Source organism: Rhinolophus sinicus, linkage group LG03 (genome assembly GCF_036562045.2).
Source record: "Rhinolophus sinicus isolate RSC01 linkage group LG03, ASM3656204v1, whole genome shotgun sequence".
Lineage (NCBI taxonomy): Eukaryota > Metazoa > Chordata > Mammalia > Chiroptera > Rhinolophidae > Rhinolophus > Rhinolophus sinicus.
This window is the reverse complement of record NC_133753.1, coordinates 156,559,706-156,579,132: the sequence shown is the minus strand read 5'-3', so window position 1 is coordinate 156,579,132 and position 19,427 is coordinate 156,559,706. Positions and strand designations below refer to the sequence as shown.

Here is a 19,427-nt window from a genome sequence, read left to right as displayed (position 1 = left end):
TTGTGCAGCCCTCTTCGGCTGGTCACATGGACACAGTGCAATGGTTCCTATGGACTTTAGGGTTTGGCCAACTCCAAGAGCTTCTGGTCCCTTTCCTTAAGAGAGGCTGTGGAAGCAGGCAGCTGTCCTCACAAAGGACGTCATTTTGTTACTTGTCCTAGGCAAGTGACGGGGAGAGGTGCTGGGGCATGCTTCAAAGGCAGAGTACTCTGCGGGGGCGGACGTGAGGACTGAGCCCAGCAGTGGTGCCTGCTGGAGTTGGGAACTGGAGCGAGAGGAAACAGGGTGATCCTAGAAAGGGAGTGGAGCTGCTCCTTGCACTTCTGTTTCTGCCTTGGCCATCTCATCAGTATCCACTTCTGGTCTTGGTGCAGGAGGAAGACACATCCATCCCTCCACCTCGTGATTCGGGCCTGCTGAAGCAGCTGGGTGGATGCCCCTTTCTTCCCTCCCAACCTGACTCAGGGAAGTAGAGGAGCAGTCTGGCTAAGAGGGCAGAGGTAAGGATGTCAGCCTTGGCTCGATTTCTTCTTAGCAATAGCTTTGGAGCAAGATTGCAGTTCCCCTCATTATGGTGCAAGGTGTGGTGGTGATTAAAGGAAGCGAAAGTGCAAGCATTCCTCACTGGGCTGAATTTAGCTACCCTGTTTCCCCCCAAATAAGACCTAGCCAGACCATCAGCACTAATGCATCTTCTGGAGCAAAAATTAATATAAGACCTCGTCTTATTTTACTATAATATAAGACTGGGTCTTATATTAATTTTTGCTCCAAAAGACACATTGGAGCTGATGGTCTGGCTAGGTCTTATTTTCAGGGAAACACAGTACCTCAAACATTATCTGTTCTCCAACCTTCTGGCATATAGGAGATACTTAGCATTACCATTCTCCAATTCCATTTCCAAGAGCTCAACTAACACAACAATTATAGTAGCTAGCATTTGTTGAGCACTTATTATGTGTCAGACACTGGGCAGGTTTGTTTTTTTTTTCTTATAAATCTCCTTATCACATATTCTATCAAAGTGGTACTGTTATTTATCTCACTTCATCGATGTAGATACTGATGTTTAGAGAAATGAAATGACCTCTCCAAATCCACACAACTGGAAAGTGGTGGGTGAGGGCTTCAGATGCAGGAAGTCTCACTGCAGAGACTGTGCTATTACGCTCCATAGTTTAAGAAAGAATGGTGCCTCCTCAAGGAAGAGAGGATGGGATGAAGAAAGTTCATCAGATTTCACAGCAGATGCCAAAAAGCAGAGGGGGTTGGAGAAACTATGTACTAGGTGCTGCTCTAAGGCGATTACAAATATTTAGACTTTTCTGGTCACATCTAAAATGTCATCCTCATCAACAAAAGCACATCTGAAGATGCTTTTGGCAAAACACAGACTGGTGACAGACCTTCTTGCTTTAAAGAAGGCACGCATCATGTGTAATTGGAAGAATCTAGACTGGAAGGAGGGCCAGACCCATTGCTTATCAAGGGAATGAACTTGGGTAAGTAATTTCACTTCTCTGAGTCTGTTTCCCATCTGAAAAATGGAACAGGAATTCCAATTCCTGTTCTGCCAACATCACAGCGTAATTATGAGGATCAAATGGGATCATTTATGTGAAAATGCTTTTTTAACCTTAAAGTCTTATATAAATATGAAGTCTGTGAGGCAAAGACTCCTCTGAGTAACCAATTCCAATGTCATGTAAATATCACTCTCAGGAAATTGTCTCCTACCCCCAAAACATTGAAAAGGCATATTACTTTTCTTCTTAAGGAAAGGTTTGATGGCTCAGTTAAGATTTTGTCATTTTCTAAGGCCACACGATTTGCATATGATTTGCATGTGTTTGCATAATGGATTCAAAAGACTCACTGCAACTGTGTAAGAGTAAAAGAGAATAAATGAATATGAGTGACCTCCTGCCACAGCATTCAAATCAAATATTCAGGGCATAATACCCTGAAATAGAAAATAGATTAAAATTTAAACTATTGTAAACAGATAGGAAGATAGGTTTAAGAGCTCAGAGGCAGGAATGAAATCCTTATTTGTTCCCAGGTTGTAAAGAATCACATACTCTTAAAGGTCACCCAATCCGAATGATTTTCATGCCTGAATTCCCTCCTCTGCATCCCCACTCCGTGCCTTTCAGTGGACAAAAACAGACACACTGCATTATCTTCCAGTCTTTTCTGAAAATGTCTCAGGTGATAGAAAGCTTACTATTCTGGCATTAGTTTTTTTTCGGCAAATTTTGACTGAATGGTTTTATTCTGAACCTCTGTAGTCTTTCCTCTAACTTCACTACAATTGACCTTGTTTCCTCAGGCCAACAGAACAAGTTCAAGCCCTTTTTCTACCTTCCAGTCCTTCACGTATTTGAAAATAGTTATTATGCCCACGAATCATCTCCTTTCCAGGTTAAAAATCTCTACTTTGTCCCACTGTGTCACAATTCATGCATTATAGTCCCTAATAGTCTTTTCATCTGAATATTTTCTAAATCTCCCAATAAGAACACTGACTTGAATTCTGGTCCTAGCTTTACCATTCAGTAGTTGTGTATGCTTTTCCTTTTTAATAATACAGATCTGGGAAAGTTTCTCTGTGTCTTAATTTCCTCACCCGTAAAGTGATGGAGTTGGACCAGCTTATCTGTAAGACACTTACTTCTTCATCTCAAATCCCATTTCTCCATTTTAAAACAAAGCTTTCCATTTTAGTTATGAAACAGTCATTGGCTTGAGCCAATAAAATGGACTTACACTGGCTTTTTCTTGACAAGTGCTTTTTCTTTCCTACTCCAGGTGGTCTTACACCTTCTTGGCCAACGTGAAAAATGAAGAGGTTTGGCTCGAGCAATGGGCATCACGACTGCTGCAAACCCAATGCATTCACAGTGCCCTTAGGGACGGAAATGCCATCACCCATTCTAAGAACGATTCTTGCACAGATACGGAGAAGGAAAGAAAAAGATGATCAGGTAAGTCACCGGAAATTCATTTATTTCTACTGATCTGTAAACACGTCAGCGGAGAAACAGCAGATTAATGGACCCAAGACATTTCATATAGTTCAAGTACCCTTATATGATACATGTACACACATCCCACATCATTCTTTTGTTGTCGTCCTGTCTTTTATTCCAGGCTTCCATGCAGTGCATCCCTTGGGTCAGCTGCCACCCATGGGTGACTCTACAGAACTGTGCTTTCCTGTCTGGGAGACCTGTGCACTCACTGCCCTGTATTTCCAGGTGATTATAATCTGGAGTGATGTGGGGTCCTAGGAATCCTTGTTTGGCTCTTCAAGCCCTTTCCTCAAAATAACCCAAAGGTTATTTACTTTCTTTCAAGGGTGTGCAAAACAAAATAATGCTTTTGTGATCCAATGTTAGCAAACAACTACATGCTTCTGGGCACCAGATGGTATTAAGCTGTCTTTTTACCCCCTTCCGTACATTTAATTTTTGTTCTGCTTTTTGGGTCATGCCTGCTTTCCTCTCTACCCCCAGATAATTAAATCTACTTGCATCTAAAATTCTACTGAAGCTTAAATATTCTAATGTATTTTATGGTCAATTTTACTCCTTACCATTATATTTCTCCATATTTATTTATTTACAAATTATTATGACTCAAGGTTCAGAGCCATGAAGGCCAGAAGTAAATCCCCTCTCAGAATCATCTTGACATTTCTCTGAGGGGTTCCTGCTGTTCTCCCTCGTGGGCGCATCGAAACAGCCCTCAGGCCTTCTTGTCATGCTGCTACGTGGCTGCCTCTGCAGTTGATGGCTCTTGCGAGGTCACAAGCCTAGACAGAAGTGATGCTATGTCCCTCTTCCACCTAGAGAGAGGACATGGCTTTCTCATATCCTGCTTGAGTCCAAGCTCAGTTTTATTGATGACTTCACAATGCCACACTTGACCCGACTGCTCCAGAACTGACTATTCCTCTGCCCTGTTGTTGACGGCACCACTGCCACCACCACCAACATCTCCAACAAAGCAGGCCCAGTATCTTCATATGACATAGCCAGATCACCTCCACCACCAAAACACTCCAGGCCTTTTCACATCTCAGAGCCAAAGCCTTCCTGGCTTCTGTACTCAGGGGAAGGTGGAGTTCTTCCTTTTGTAATCTGGGGACAGTCTGCATTTCCTGCCCTAGGATTCCTCTATTCCCCAGATGACTGATATTAGAAACATACACACCTGAGGCGTGCACTGTAACAATTTAAAAACTCTCTGATGTTGGGGCATTTCCCCAAGTCTAGGTTTCAGTATTACCTGTGGTTGTGTGTGTGTGTGTGTGTACAGATATGCATATATATTTCTAGAAATATATGTAATATGTTACAGTATCTGTCAAGCCTTCACTTCTAATTAAACACACAATCAGTGCCATTTAGTAACTTCTCTTTCAAATGTCATACTTTGTAAAGGCAGAAATGTTAAAGGCATCCTTAGGGTTTTTCTCTGAAGCTTTACATGAATATGATATTAACAGGCAGTGAGATATGGCGACTAAACCATAGGACTGGAAATTGGGATTCTGAGATACACTCTCAACTCTGAGATAAAGTAGCAGTACAGTAACATCAGAAAATGTAAAGCTAAAAAGAAGCTTGAAAATAATCTAATCCAGCCCTGCCATCTTTTTTCTTAAAGAATGGAAAAGAACAACATGGGTCTACCATTTCTAACAGCTGAGATTATTCACATTATTATCAAGCCATTTACTTTTGGGCCTTCTGAAACATTTTTCACACCCTGTCTCCTGTCAGGCTTTTTACTGGGAAGCATGGAAGGAAAGGATTTTCTGAACTAGCAAAGAGGAAGGCAGCCATTTCTGTAAAGGACAATATAACATCCTTTCTTCATTCTGGTGAACCTCAGAATGTCCCATCGGGACTATAGGAAGCATTGGTAGGGGCTGAGATGGTGGTGTTTTGAGGGGGCCTTGTTCATCCCGCTGCTTTCTGTGGAGCATGGACTCCCTTGTGTGAGTGGGGTTAGTAACAGACAGGCATTCGACAGCCTTCACTGGTATCCATCTTCAGGCACATCTCCCTGTGTGACCTCAGACAAGTCATTAGCCTTTCAGAATCTCAATTGCTATAAAAAGGAAAATGGTGTCTGCCCTGAGCACTCTTTCACAAGAGTGCTTGTGAACGAAGGCTAACCCATAAAGGACTCTGAAGAATGATTTATTATTTCCACGGGCTGGTGACTAGGCTGGTCCCTCGCCCTCCGTCAGCTTTGTGTTGTTAAGGAGTAGTTCCTTGCAAGGCACAGTAAAGCCAGGGACAAAAATAAACAGACGACTAAGAAAATGTACTCAGGGAAACTTTACCAGGTGCCAGGCACTCTTCTTGTAAGAGCTTGGCATGCATTATCTCACATAATCTTCAAAATAATTTGTTAAAGTAGGTCCTAGCCTTATCCTAAATCTCTAGGTGAATAAACTGAGGCCAGATGGGTTCAGGGAGACACACAAGGTCCCAGGTCAGAAAGTAGAGGATGCGGGACTCCTGCCTGGATTTGTCTGGTCCCAGAGTGATGATATTGGCCCTCACCACACTACCTTTCCAGAAATCCCCTTGCTTAGAGCAGAAAGAAGCCCAGCGCTCAAGCTGTGGGGCAGGAAATTTACATAGCATGGAAGTCCCAGGCACTCGGTTCCCAGTTTGCTGTCCTCTGCAGGGATTCTTCCTGGCAATTATTTAACAACCACATTTTCATTGGATGGAGAGGGTATTTGGAAGAGATGTCAGCCTTAGCAATGTAATCAGCTAGACTGAAAGCAATCAAGATGCCATCTGGACAGACTCTGACTTCCTGCCCAGAAGATAAAGACATCTGGACTTAGTAAGTGCCAGGGACATGCTGACTTGGTCTTCAGACCTGTGGGCCACTCCTGACTTCACACAGATGCGTGGTTTTTTTTTGTTTTTAATTATGCATAATCTACAGCTCTGAGCTACTGCTTAGCTGCTGCATGCCTGATTCTGTTGGCCACCAAGGGCTTCCCTGCTCACAACCAGTGACCACTGTGAGCCATGGTGACTTCCCAGTGCTAAGGAGATGGATTGACTACAAAGGCCACTGTAAATAGTCCTCTTTAATGATGGAGCAGGAGGTGGCTTGCCCCAGGTCCAATTTATCGTTGTAATTAGGGCACATCATGACTGCTGATTGTTAAGTAGAGCTGAGAGAAAATATGTGTACATGCAAAGAAGTGAATTAATGTGGCTCACCAGGTTTGCGTAGCCTCTATGCTTACTGCTGCTCCTTCCTCCTGCGAGGGAGGCTCTCTCCAGTCACATGAGCTCTTGAGTAGTCAGCCTACATGCTGGTGCCATGGGTAGAGGAACAAGGAGCTAGGGGAAGAGCTGAGAGACTAGAAGTCAAGGTTAAGATTCTGCTCAGAGGGCTTTTATTGTGGCAACATCTGAACACTTGCTCATGTTTTCTACACAGATTTCTAGAGATGGCTTGACTCTTACACAGCAGAGTTGGAACCAAACTATTCTCACTTTTACTCCCCCAGAGAGAGGCACTATTTGCCCCCAAGTAGACTCCTGAAATCCCAATTCCCATAAATTGCACTAATAAAACCTGTTCCAAATTTCTCTTAGCTCCTGTATAGTTGGAGCCTAATAAAGATTTTGGGTTTGGGGGAAGGTTTGCAGATTTGGGGCAACCCACATTTGAGAGATTTTTTTATTTCAAAATCATGAAAAATATTGCATTTACAAGTGTTTATCAAGTTGCTAGTGTTTCTGATTTAGAAACAAAACAAACCCCAATAGTAGGAGTTTAACAGTTTGGGTAGAGATAGAGAGTTTGTCAAAACCTTGGAATCCCTCAGCCTCTGTGCTCAGAAAAAAGGCCTCTTTATTCTTTTCCTGTGCCTGTCTCATAAGCACATTTCCTTGCCTATTTCCCATTTCACTTCTATTACATTCACATTTCCTTTCCGAAAATCTTTTTCTATGAAGTCTGTTTTGTTAGCATTCAGTCCTTGCTTCTGTTGTTTCTCTCTCTAACTTCCCACCCCTTGCCTCAGATTTTTATATTCCTTTGTACTTTTGAACCTCATCTTTAGCTGTGGCTCTCCATCATCTTACCACCCCATTTGCCCCTTATTCATCTGATTGCTTTTCCATCATGTTTCTTGGTCTCTGGAAGTCTCAGGCAAAACCGTTTGTTTTCTTTCCTTAGAACTTTTGTTTCATTGGCTCCCAGTCTTCTGAGGTTGCCCAGATGCCTGATCAGGTCAGCGGCCAATACGCTTGGAGAGGAAACGTACCTTGGATCTCAGGTCTGAGCTTCCAATGGGATGTGCCTGCTTTGAGGTAAGTCTGGGAGTAGTGGGCCCTAAATACTCCTAGGATGCATCACACCCCGAGCGGCGTGGTACTGACCAACACAGCAGGCAGTTCGCTTCTAAGATGGTGTAAATCTAGCTTTTGGCCTTTTTTTTTTCCATGTAAGTATGTGGAACCTGTAGGGAAGAAAATAGGAAGCCAAGAACTGACATGTCTTGGGATCTTTAGCAAGGGAGGGAAAATCCATTTTGTCTTGCTGAGTAAACCTACATTGTGATAAGACCAGCCATAAATAGATATTAAGGTAAGAACAAAAGCCTTTACATGGAGATACAATCAACAATGGCCATGTATGAGAAAACTGTAAGATTGTAGCTTCAATTCTAGCATAATCTTCCTCTTTGGAACATAATCTGTTTCTGTTGCAGTCTATTATTAACAAACAAACAAACAAAACCAAAAAAAAAAAAAGAAAAAAGAAGAAGAAGAAGAAGAAAGAGGAAATTCTAAGTCTCTCTTTTCACTTTCTAAACATAGTTTAATTTGCTTTAAATAAGTGTACCATAAAAATGTAAATTTGTAGAACTGATAAAATAGAATGATTTATTTTACCAAAGGACCAGTTTATTTATGACTGCACTGCATTGTAGAATTCCTTTACACTAACCAAATCTACTGCTTTTTTTGATGACCCAATTTTTCAAAATTGAACTACACGTATAATCTGCTGTGTAAAGTGAGGCTGACTTGTAGCTTTGAAGCATGTGCACATTAATATTCAAAAGCCAATAAGAAACCAAACGAATGACAAAAAAGATTTGCTTCATATAAGTCAATAATGTCAGAACCAGACTTTGAGCTCGCAGCCCTTGTGTCCTAGTCTGTGGTTTTCTGAGGAAAATGCCCCTACTCCACCAACCTGGGTGGGGCAATGCCATTTTATAGTCTGGAGACATCAACTCTGAGGTCAAAATGGTGCTACTATGGGAATGGCTGAACTTCCACCACAGTCAAGACCTGTGACAGGTTGTTGCAGCCGTGCTGGCGCCAGGCCTCAGGCTCTGTTTTTCTGCAGGGGATGGAGTGGGAAACTTGTACTAGGCCGAAGGTGGCCCATTCCCAATCCAGAATTCTACCAGGAAAATAGCCTCACCATAGGTCACAGTACTAGAGTAAATGTGCCTTTTTTTGAGTTGTTACATTTTTCTTCATACTGTCATTTGCAAAATTGGGATTGGAAGTTTGTGTTTGTTTGTGTTTTTTTGTTTGTTTGTTTGTTTGTTTTTTTAATTACAACTTAAAATGCCAACTATTTACCATCTTTACAAGGAAGCTGGGGAAAAAAAGTTATTTTTTCCTGAGAAAATAATAATACCTAGCACACAGTGCTTCCTATGGCCAGGTACTGTTCTAAGTATTCTACAGATATTAACTCACTTAATCTTTATGACTACACGTGGAGCAGTCATTTCTGGGTGAAGAAAGACAAGGAAGCTAAATGAATTGCCCGAGGTCATTCAGCTACGTGGCTAACATAGGGCTTAAACCTAATGTGTCCTGTACTGGCGATAAAATAGGAGAAGGAAGGTGACGGTGAGGTCTGAAGAAGGGAAAAAGCCACCAGAACAACTAGTTTGACCCAATGTTTGGAAGAAACCTTTGAACCCTGTTCTCCGCCCCCACAACCCTCTCTGAAACTGCTGTCAAGACAGGGTGTAAACTGTGGCCAGTGCCTCTGAGAGCAGAGAGGGGTCCTGATTTAGAAGTAAGGGATTGTATATGGAGAAGGTTCAAGGTGAAATTCAAGAGACTCTGCGCAGCCACCCTATCTCTGCAGGATTTCAATCCACTTTCCCTTTAAGGCTAGAAATGAAAAATGTCCTTTGGGTTAGGGTCTCATGGTCAAGAGCAGTGCCGGCCCGCTGCTCTGTGATCTCCAGCTCAGCCTCATTCCCTAGTCACTTTCTTGCCCTTCACGTACTCACACAGTCTCCTGTTGTTTCATTAAAGAGAAATCCCATTTCCTGGGCTGACTCCACACATCCTTCTGAACAACACAGTCCACTGGAAACACAATGGGAGCTTTATATGTAATTTTAAATTTTCTTGTAGGCCCCTGCTATGGACTAAATGTTTGTATCCCTTCAAAATTAACCTGTTGAAGTGCAAATCTCCAATCTGGTAGTATTTGGAGGTGGGACATTTGAAAAGTAATTAGGTCACGAGAGTGGAACCCTTGTGATGCAATTTGTGCCCTTAGGAAAAGAGATGCAAGAGAGATGATCTCTCTCTGCCACATGAGGGAGGATACAGCAAGAAGGCGGTCATCTCCAAACCAGGAAAAGGGCCTTACCAGACCCTGAGTCTGCCAGCACCTTGATTTTAGACTTCCCAGCCTCCAGAACTGTGAGCAATGTTTGTTGTTTAAACTACCTAGTTGATGGTGTTCTGTTATAGCAGTGTGAGCAGACAAACACACCCACGTAAAACTATAAAAAGAAGCAGGTGAAATCAATTTTAATAACATATTTTATTTAGCTCAATATTAAAATATTATAATATCAAGCAATGTAGAAATCAGTGTAATCAATGTAAAATATTAATGAGATAGTTACCTTCTATTTTCCATACTGTGTATTTCACACTTATGCCACATCTCAGTTTGACACTACATTTTCATGGGAAGTACTTGAGCTGTATTTCGATTTCACAAAATGTACAGTTGAAAAAGTAGATTGACGTACCCAAGTTGTTCCAAGCATACTTAAATTTGTTCAATAATTAAAGACTATCAGTTTTTATATTTAAATGAATTAAATGAAATAAAATTCAATATTCAGTTTTTCAGGTGCCCTAGCCACACATCCAGGATTCAAGCGACCCATGTGACTTAGTGGTTACCTTTTTGGACGGCATAGTTCTAGAGGCTAGAGAGAAATGAAACTAAATAACCAAGGTCAGTCAGTTCACATTAAACAGTGACCTACATCCATAATTTATTTACTATTCTTCTCTGTGCTGATAATGAGGACACCGGAAACTGCAAGGAAGCCAGGAAGTTTGGGGTTTTGACACCAAGTGGTATCAGATTAATTCCTACCTACTAGTATCCAGCCACTGGCAGTTATTTTGCAAATGTTAATCCTGCCACCTAGTGACCACTTTCTGAATGTCACATGGAGATTACCATGTAGAAAATCCTGTGTTGACTTCAGCATAGCCACCCTTCCTGACAGCTTTGAGACTTTCCCGTGGTCCTGGGCTGCTGCTATGCCATCACTGTTTTAGGGTTGCTTTAGCCATGCCCCAAGTAAGAGCTCAGTTGTCATTTCCCCTCTATTTCTCCACAGCAGCAAGGTGCTTGGAGTGAACATGTCTCAAGTGCATCCTACATGCCAAGTACTGTCATGGAGAAGATTTCCATTCCCTCAGAGGTAAGAGTCCTTTCTCTTGTTGTGCTTGGTTCTATTACAGCTCCTGAATCTTCTGTTCACTTACGTGACTCCGTCCTCCATTGAATTGTGGAATCTGTGAGGACAATGTCTTGTTTATGTTTTTTGTCCCCACAGCCTAGTTTGCTATCTGACAAATGTCAGTTGAATGAATGGATGGATGGTACAGCTATAAATTCACAGCCCTGTGTAGCACTCTTACCACATTTCCCCAGGTGGGGCGTCTTCCCTTTTCCACTCTCAGTATGAAACATATCTTTTCTTCAGCCCTCAGTTTCCCCTTTATTCCATCATATGCTCAGCACATACTTATCACATGTCTTGCATTTTGGAAATATAAAGTTGAAGTTGGGAACTCCATAACTTACACCCACCAAACTTCCAAACCTATGTGCACCTGCACCTGTACCTGATCCCCTTGGACCCTATGCTATGCCCTCCAGATGTGCTCTGAGTCCCCTGGACCACTCCTTGGAACCACCTGGGAAGCTTTAAAGGTGACTGGCATCTATGTCCCAACTCAGAAAATCTGATGTCCTTGGTCTTGGGTGCAGGCTGGGTATGGAAATTTTCAAAATTGTTCCCTTTCAGCCTTCTCAGGCGTCAGCAGGTAACTCTACCCTCACTTGCATTTCTAATAGTTTCTACTCTATTGGGTTATTTTCCAAGTTATGCATAATGCCTTAAACTCTGCTATCTGAAAATAAGAATGAAAATATCTCTGATCCAATATTTCCTGCAACCATGTGCTCTCTTCATGCACTTTCCAAACTAACCAAACTTCTAGGATAAGTTGCCCACAGTGGCTGTCTCTGCTTCCTCCTCAACCATTCACTCTTAAGTCTGCACCAGACTGGGTTCTGCCCCAGAGCTGATCACGCTGTTGTTCACAAACAGTTACCTCCCTTGGCCTCCAAGACCCCATACTCTCTCTCCTGTTTCTTTCTCGGTCTTCCTTTCTACCTGATCTCTCAATGCTGAGAGTTCCTCAGACATGGCGCTCAGCCGTCTTTACTTCTCATTCCACTTCTCATGCTTTCCAGTACCTGGGACCTTGGGTTTTTTAACCCCTACTCAGACCATTCCAGCAGGATCGCCACTTGGTCTGCCTCTCTATTAGGTGTGTGACAGGCATCTCAGGTTTTATGTTCCAAACTGAATCTTGATGCCCCCCACCCTTAGATGCTTCTCCCACAGTGGGTTCCCATTGCATTAGTTTCCTTTGGCTTCTGTAACAAATTACATAAGCGGATCACCTTAAAACAGCACACATTTATGCTTTCATAGTCCTGGAGGCCAGAAATCTAAAGTCAATTCCACTGGGGTGAAATCAAAATGTCAGCAGGATGATACTTCCTCTGGAGGTTTTAGGGGTGAATCTGTTCCTTGACACTTTCAGTTTTTGGTGGCTGTCAGCATTCCTTGGTGCATTAATGAGGGTTTTCCAGAGAAACGAAACCAAGAGTGTATGTTTCTCTGTGTATATAGCTTCATTATAAGGAACTGGCTTGTGCTACCATGGAAAGTAAGAAGTGACAGAATCTGTAGCTGGCAAGCAAGAGATTCAGAAGGGCCAGTGGCATAAATTCCAAGCTGAGGGCAGGAGAAGATGTATTCGCTAGTTCAAACAGTCAGTCAAGAGAAGTTCTCTCTTACTCAGACTTTTTGTTGTTTTACTCAGATCTTTAACTGACTGGATGAGGCCCACCCACATTAGGGAGGGCAATCTTTTTCCCCCTGGCTTCCAATTCAAATGTAAATCTCATCCAGAAACATCCTCACTGACACACCCAGAAGGATGTTTTGACTAAATATCTGGGCACCCCATGGCCAAGTCAAGTTGACACAAAAAATTAACCATCACACTTGGTCTGTGGCCAAATTCCTCCAGTCTTCAAATCTCTGTATTTCATCTTCACATTGTCTTCTCCTGTGTGTATATGTGTCTTTTACTCGTCTTCTGCTTCTCTCTTATGGGACTGCACTTAGCGTCCACCCAGATAGTTCAGAATAATCTCCAGAGCCTTAAAGTAATCACACCTGCAAATACCTTTTTTTCAGAAGGTAGCTGTGGGGACAGAGCCCCAAAGAGCAATTTCCAGGCTCTCGGCCTCATATGGAGGGGTGCTGGCTCGGGTGGTAGATGGCCATCAGCTGTGGCTGGTTGGCCGTCAGCTGTAGCCATTGAGCCATTGGCCACTAATATAAATGCTGTGGCTACAGAGGAGAGCTGAGGAGAGTGGAGGAGAGTCGTCGGTCAGTTGGCAGAAAAACGGACAGCAGGTCGCACGTCCAGTGAACCCAGCCTCCAGTGAGACCATAGTGGTATGACTCCCCTACCTATGGCTCCGTGGGTGTTCCTTTTTGGCCTCACCATATCCTGCATTCTTGTGTGGGGAGTGGGAGCAGAGACCCTGCAGGCCTCCCTGCACGACAGTAGCAGTTACAGGTTCCAGATATAGGACATAGATATCTTTTGAGGGACCATTATTCAGCCTACTACACCAATTTATATAAACTTCAATCCAGCCAGTTTCTTAAACCAGAAATTTGGGACTCACCTTTGTCATAAAATTCTCCCCAACCCCATCTAATTCCTGTATTTTCTATCTTCTAAATAATCTTGAATCTGCTCAGCTCTTTCCATCACCTCTGCCATCAACCTAACCCAAAATATAGTTTTTCCTGGACTATTTTAATAATACATTTATGTCACTGTAATTATCTTCTTATTTGTGTGAATTGTTGAGTATCTGTCTGTAGTCACTAAATTGTAAGCTCCATGATGGCAGGACCATATATGTTCATATATTCACCATTATATTTTAGACCCCATTGTAGTGTTTGTTATAGAATAGGTACTCGATAAATACTTACCACATGTATGAATGAGTAGATGGGCCATTTCCTGCCATGGAGGAGCTCCTAATCTGATGAAGCAGACAGTCAATGGCTTTTGCCCATGAAATACTTTATTTGCTCATTTAAACTATGGTACTGGCAGCCGTCTATATGCCAGTCATTGTAGTAGGCTCAAAGGAGCCACCAATTAACAAATTGTATAAAATTCCTTGCTCTCATGGAACTTCGCACTTTGGTGTGGGGAAAGAGAGAAAGTTTAATAAATATATAATAAATGCACTCTATATGTGTGCGTGTGTTTACATATAACATTAGAAAGTGATAAATGATATGAACAAGAACAGAGCTGTTCAAAGGGGATTTGTATACACTTACAATTTTAGGTGGGGCAGAGCTTTCTGAGTAGCTATTTGATAAAAGGCCTGAGGGAGTTGAAGGAATGAGTCCTGACTTCATCTGGGGAAAGAGCTTCCCAGGCCATTGGAACTGCATTTGAGGAGGTTTCTGAGGCAGGAGTGGTCCTAGGCAGTTCAAGGTGGAGGAGGAAGCTGGAGTGAGTGAGTGAGGCTGAGAGGAGCAGGAGGTGAGGGTCCAGGGGCCATGGGCCAGACTGTGTGAGATCTTGTACAGCAGTGGAAGGACTTGAGCTTTTCCTCTGTGTAAGACGGGGAGCCTTTGGAGGGTTTCCAGCAGAGAAGGGACACTACTGACTTACATTTTACAAGTATCCCGCTGGCTGTTGTGTGGACTGCAGGGAAGCAGGGGTGAACACAAGAACCCTGGAGAAGTCGTGTCAGTAATCAAGGTAAGAGATGATAGTTGCTTGGACTAGGGTGATAGATAGTGACAGAGGTGGTGAGAAATGGGCAGAATGTGGATCTATTTTGAAAATACAGCCACTAGGATTTCCTGATAGATTGGATCTCTCTCTTTCTGAGAGAGAGAGAGAGAGAGAGAGAGAGAGAGAGAGAGAGATCAAGAATGACGCCAAGGATTTTGGCCTGAACAACTGGAAGCTAGACTAAATTCAGTTTTGTCTGGAACTGTTACCCCAAACATCTTAATTTTCTAAAGTCACTGGAACGTCTCAACAGCCCTGAACTTTCCAGACAGCTGCAGGGAGTTGTCATCCATCCTTCCCTAGAGAGTGTCTGATCCCTTCCCTAAACTTATGCCCCACTCTTGGCTCACATCTGTGCACGGGGTTTGGTCAGTTCGCCTTCAGCACAATGTCCAGCCTGCAGCCCACATCCCGTCGTGACACCTAGTGCATCCTTGGCTGTCCTTTTCAGGTTGATGTGAGCCCTGAGACACTGTGTGGGGTGTCCTTCTGACCCCAACTTGGTGTTCACACCCAGGGCCCTAGGAAGTTGGCCTGATTATTATTTTGCTCACAAAAGTTTCTTCTGGTTCTGGTCCAGAACTGTTGAGGACATTCAGTAGCCTCTGGATCTCTGTTGGCCCAGGTGGCCTGGCCAAGTGCCACTTTAGGTAACTGCTCTGTTTACTCAACTTCCTCTTGGATTATTAATACTCTCATGGACAGAGGCTTTGGGCTAGTCTGTGTGATAGGTTCAGTGAAAAGATCATTGGTGGCTGTCAGCATTCTGTTAAGAAGCTGCAGCTGTTATGAAAAGAGGCTCATTTTCCCTGCATTTGTGCGGTTATGCGGGTATGTATATCGGGTGCTGTAGGGCTTTGGGAGATGTTTTGGAGAGTCAGTGGCAAGAACAGTTGTCTGTGATGGCCCTGTTTTGACCCACTCCCTCACCCCACATAAGCTTCTCAGCGAGTTACACGGCGGGGTCAAGTATCTCATGTTTCTTCCCCTGATGAGGCTCAGGGGTGCCACTCTTTCTTCCAGTTTTCAGTTGCCTGGTGGACCCTGTGTGTATGTGCACATGTGTCAGCAAACCCATAAACCCATGTCTACTTGGAAAGAAAAATCTCTAGGGAGAATGGATTTAAATTTACTCTCAACTGTCTGTTCAGGATTGGTCGATGTTCATTGTTAATTTAAGTCACCAGCTTCCTTCCCAAATGCAGTCACGAGCTCTCCGAAATTCTACCAGACCCCCTCAAAAGTCAACATGCAAACAGCTCTGGCCCTACCCTGATTCCGTCCCCCCTCCTGCCATGTGGTTGCTCCTCCGATGAGGTGCATTCTGGGTACCCTAGCTGTCAGCAGGGGAAAGTGAAAGGCTCAGCAGGTATGCAAACAAACAACAGGAAGTGCTGCAGACCTCCTGGTTGGGGAACTGAAAATGGCCCAAACAGGGGATGCGTTCTTCAAAGGTTTCACATCAAAGTTGTTCCAACTGAAAACCGCTGATGAGGGGGAACTGAGACTTCACTGCTAGTCCCATGAAGCCAGTGGAACACACAGCCTTGCCCTCGCCCTGATCAACTTCTTAATTTACACCTCCTGTGAGTTCTGCTGTAACAAGAGGACGCAGTCAGGGAGGTTTGGGACAGGAGCCAAATGCAAGGGACTCCACATTACCTTCTAGAAACACCCCGTGACCTAGTGCAGAGCTGAGCCTATGCAAAAGTGTTTGGGATTCTGATTCAACATATTATAGCTCATTGTATGGGGGGAAGGAGGGGGGAATTTATCTTTTGCTATCATGTAATCAAATTAAAGTGCAAGACCGTGTTTTTGTCAGTTTTCTGAAAGTGTTTGCAGCCAAACCCTTTATGAAGCCTTTACTCTTCCATGTAATGTTTAGACTTGCTGGAATCAGCGGGAGGCAGGTGTGACAACATTGAGGGAAACAAGCGCTCTGGTGGTGGCAGCATTTCCTCCAAATGCCTCACAAGGCGTTGAAGTGACAGCCAAGTCTGCAGGGAGCCTATCTCTGGGGATGTGAGCAGGAAGAAGCCCCTCTGAGCTCTTGTCCAGCAGAACCACAGCACTTTTCCGGGTGCTTCTGGGGTCTAATTGGTATAAACGCTTGAATGCTGATATCCTCTGATATATTCCATGTGAAGACTCATTTATTTAGCATTCACTCTGGGCCACACAACACTGTTCTAAGGGCTTTGCCATGTATTAACTTAGATTTATAAGTTACTGCATTGTTAAGAGCAAACACCAAGTAGCACATGAGTGTGCATTGTGTCCTTTTGTTCCTATAAAAACGTAATTATATTATATATATATATTTGCAAGGGAGGGACAACTTCTGGAGGAGTACTCAAAAATGGTACAGTGTTTGTATTTTAGGAGACAGACACTTATAGAGTGGGAAGGAGAAGACTTTACATTCAGTGCACTTTTGTTCTGTTCAAATTACTTTTAACCATATAGGATGTATTCCTGTTTCAATAAAAAATACATTTATTTTTAAGGAGAACGAAATGAAAACTTTACAGTCCAAGGCAACTTTGTAGGTCAGATGCTGTGGGCTGACTCCTGGAGCAGGACAAGTCAGATGTACTGAAGTGGATAGAGTACTTACTGGAGGGGTGGGGGGTGGAGCGTGGGGGATCTTCAGGGAGACCTCTTTTGACACAAAGGAGTTTGCGATCCTTGTGACTAAGCTATAGCTCGAATCTCAAATTGGAAGGAGAACTGGAAATAACATGTAAAGTTCACTTGACAGAAACCCGTGTCAAGCCAAATTGAGAAATGTGAGATTGCACCTGTAACTTGCCCGCAATGTATATATCGTTTCTAATCCCACGTTTGCCTCAGCCTGAAAGACAAGCAGGTCTCACTTTCTCCTACTACTAGGCTCAACCCAGCTGGCGAAAAACCTGTGATGTGATTATTTGTACTGTTACAGTCAGTCAGGAGACTAGTCCAGTTATCTCCTCAGATATGCAGAGGGATGTCACTATGCTAAGGTTCTGAGGGGTCCAAGGCAACTGGGCCCCAAAGCCTGCCACTTCAAGGCGCCCACTGTCTTACAGAAATAACACATGCACCATGAACTCTAACAAGGCTCCTCTGGGATAAGTTCCGCCAGAGGAATAGAGATGGTGGCTGATGGGGTTTCAGAGAAGAGAAGGATTACATTAGTCAAGAAGCAGCTGGGACACCTAAAAAGGGCTTTGCTTGCCATTTAGGACTTTGGTAGAGGGGAGGGAAGATGTTTCTTGCAGAAGACTGGCTTAAGCAAAGAGAGGGAGGTGTGTTTAGGGAACAGAGAAGTGAGTTTGGTTGAAATGCAGGAGGTTTGAAAGGGAGTAGAAAGTGAACAGGCTGGAAAGTTCTTGAGTTCCGTGTTATGTAAGCAATGGGAGGCATTTAATGGCTCTGAGTACAGGAGGGTCCGGATGTACACCTTTCAGGAAGATGGCCTTGGAAGGGCCTGGCCCTGGGAGACGGATATGCGGGTTCTCTATGATTAATTTTCCAGCTGAGCTAATGAGAGAGTCAAGGAGGAAGAAAGAAGAAGTGGAGACATTTACAACTGGTTTTTCAAAGGGCGCAGAAGAGAAGTGATGATGGATTGGGTGTTGAGAGAGGGGAAAATTAGGGAAAGTTTGAGGCTTACTGGCTCAGAAGGAAGAGATGGAATAATTGAATCTGGCGGCAACAGTGCGAAGGAAGAGGATGAGTCAGCATAGTGTTATTCTGGGGCTGTTGGACCCAATACATACAAGTCTGAGACTGACGTTGAGGAGAGAAACCGAGATTTTGGGGAAAGCGAGCTCTGTAGTGGGAACAGTTGAAGCCAGATATCAGATAATTTTTGCAATTAGAGATTTTTTAAAAGAGGAAAAAGAAAATGGTCAAGTAAGAAAAGCCTAAGAACAAGGGGACAAGACAGACTAATAAGGAGATGGGGTGGAGTCTCAGACTTTTAGTTATGGCAGTTTAACAGAGGAGTTTGTGATAAAGCATGCCACCCACACCAAGAAGGTTGAGGAAAATGAGTTGGAAAAACTATTGTTTATGACAGCTGAGAGATCACTGATGACTTTTTTTAAAAAAGATTTCTACTAAAAAATATAGCTAACCTACAATATTATATCAGTTTCAGGTATACACCAGTTGTTCAACATTTATATACCTAAAGAAGTGATCACCGTAAGTCCAGGAAACCGTCTGACACCGTACTATGCTGTCACAATATTATTGGGTGTACTCCCCATTCTGCACGTTACATACAAACGACTCATTTGGTCCATACCTGGAAATTTGAACCTTTTATTCTCTTCACCTTCCCCCCTTTTTAATTTTTTAATTACAGTTAACATTTGATATTATTTTGTATTAATTTCAGGTGTATAGCATAGTGGTTAGACATTTGTATAATTTAAGAAGTGATCCTCTTGACTAGTTTAGTACCCACCTGGCACTATACATAGTTATTACCATATTATTGACTATATTCCTTATGCTTTACTTTATATCCCCATGACTATTTTGTAACTACCAAGTTGTACTTTTGAATCCCTTCACCTTTTTCACCCTGTGCCCCAGTCCTCCTCCCATCTATCACCCTGATAAATCTAGTACCCACCTGACACCATAGATAGTTATTACAATATTATTGCTTATGTTCCTTCTGCTGTACTCTACATCCTCATAACTACTTTGTACCAACCAGTTAGTATGTATTGATTCCTTCCCGTTTTTCACCCACCCCATCAACACCACTCCCATATGGCAACCATCAAAATGTTCTTTGTATCTATGAATATGTTTCTGTTTTATTTGTTTATTTTGTTCTTTAAAGATTCTACATATAAGTGAACTCATATTGCATCTGTCTTTGTCTGGCATACTTAACTCTGCACAATAACCTCTATCCATCCATGC

The 19,427-nt window shown here is 43.0% G+C and overlaps 1 long non-coding RNA gene across 4 annotated transcripts in view; it reads left to right on the top strand.

Moving 5' to 3' along the window:
* The first annotated feature begins 17 nt into the window (after positions 1-17).
* The window catches only part of LOC141570700 (uncharacterized), a 61,202-nt gene continuing 41,792 nt past the window's right edge, over positions 18-19,427 (top strand). For 3 of the 4 annotated variants that reach the window (XR_012495116.1, XR_012495114.1, XR_012495113.1), the window contains exons 1-6: positions 18-161; positions 375-500; positions 2,815-2,990; positions 3,157-3,263; positions 7,234-7,367; positions 10,691-10,774. This is a non-coding gene — a long non-coding RNA (uncharacterized LOC141570700). Of the gene's footprint in view, positions 162-374; positions 501-920; positions 1,506-2,814; positions 2,991-3,156; positions 3,264-7,233; positions 7,368-10,690; positions 10,775-19,427 lie in introns of those variants that run through there. The other variant, XR_012495115.1, reaches the window with a different exon arrangement.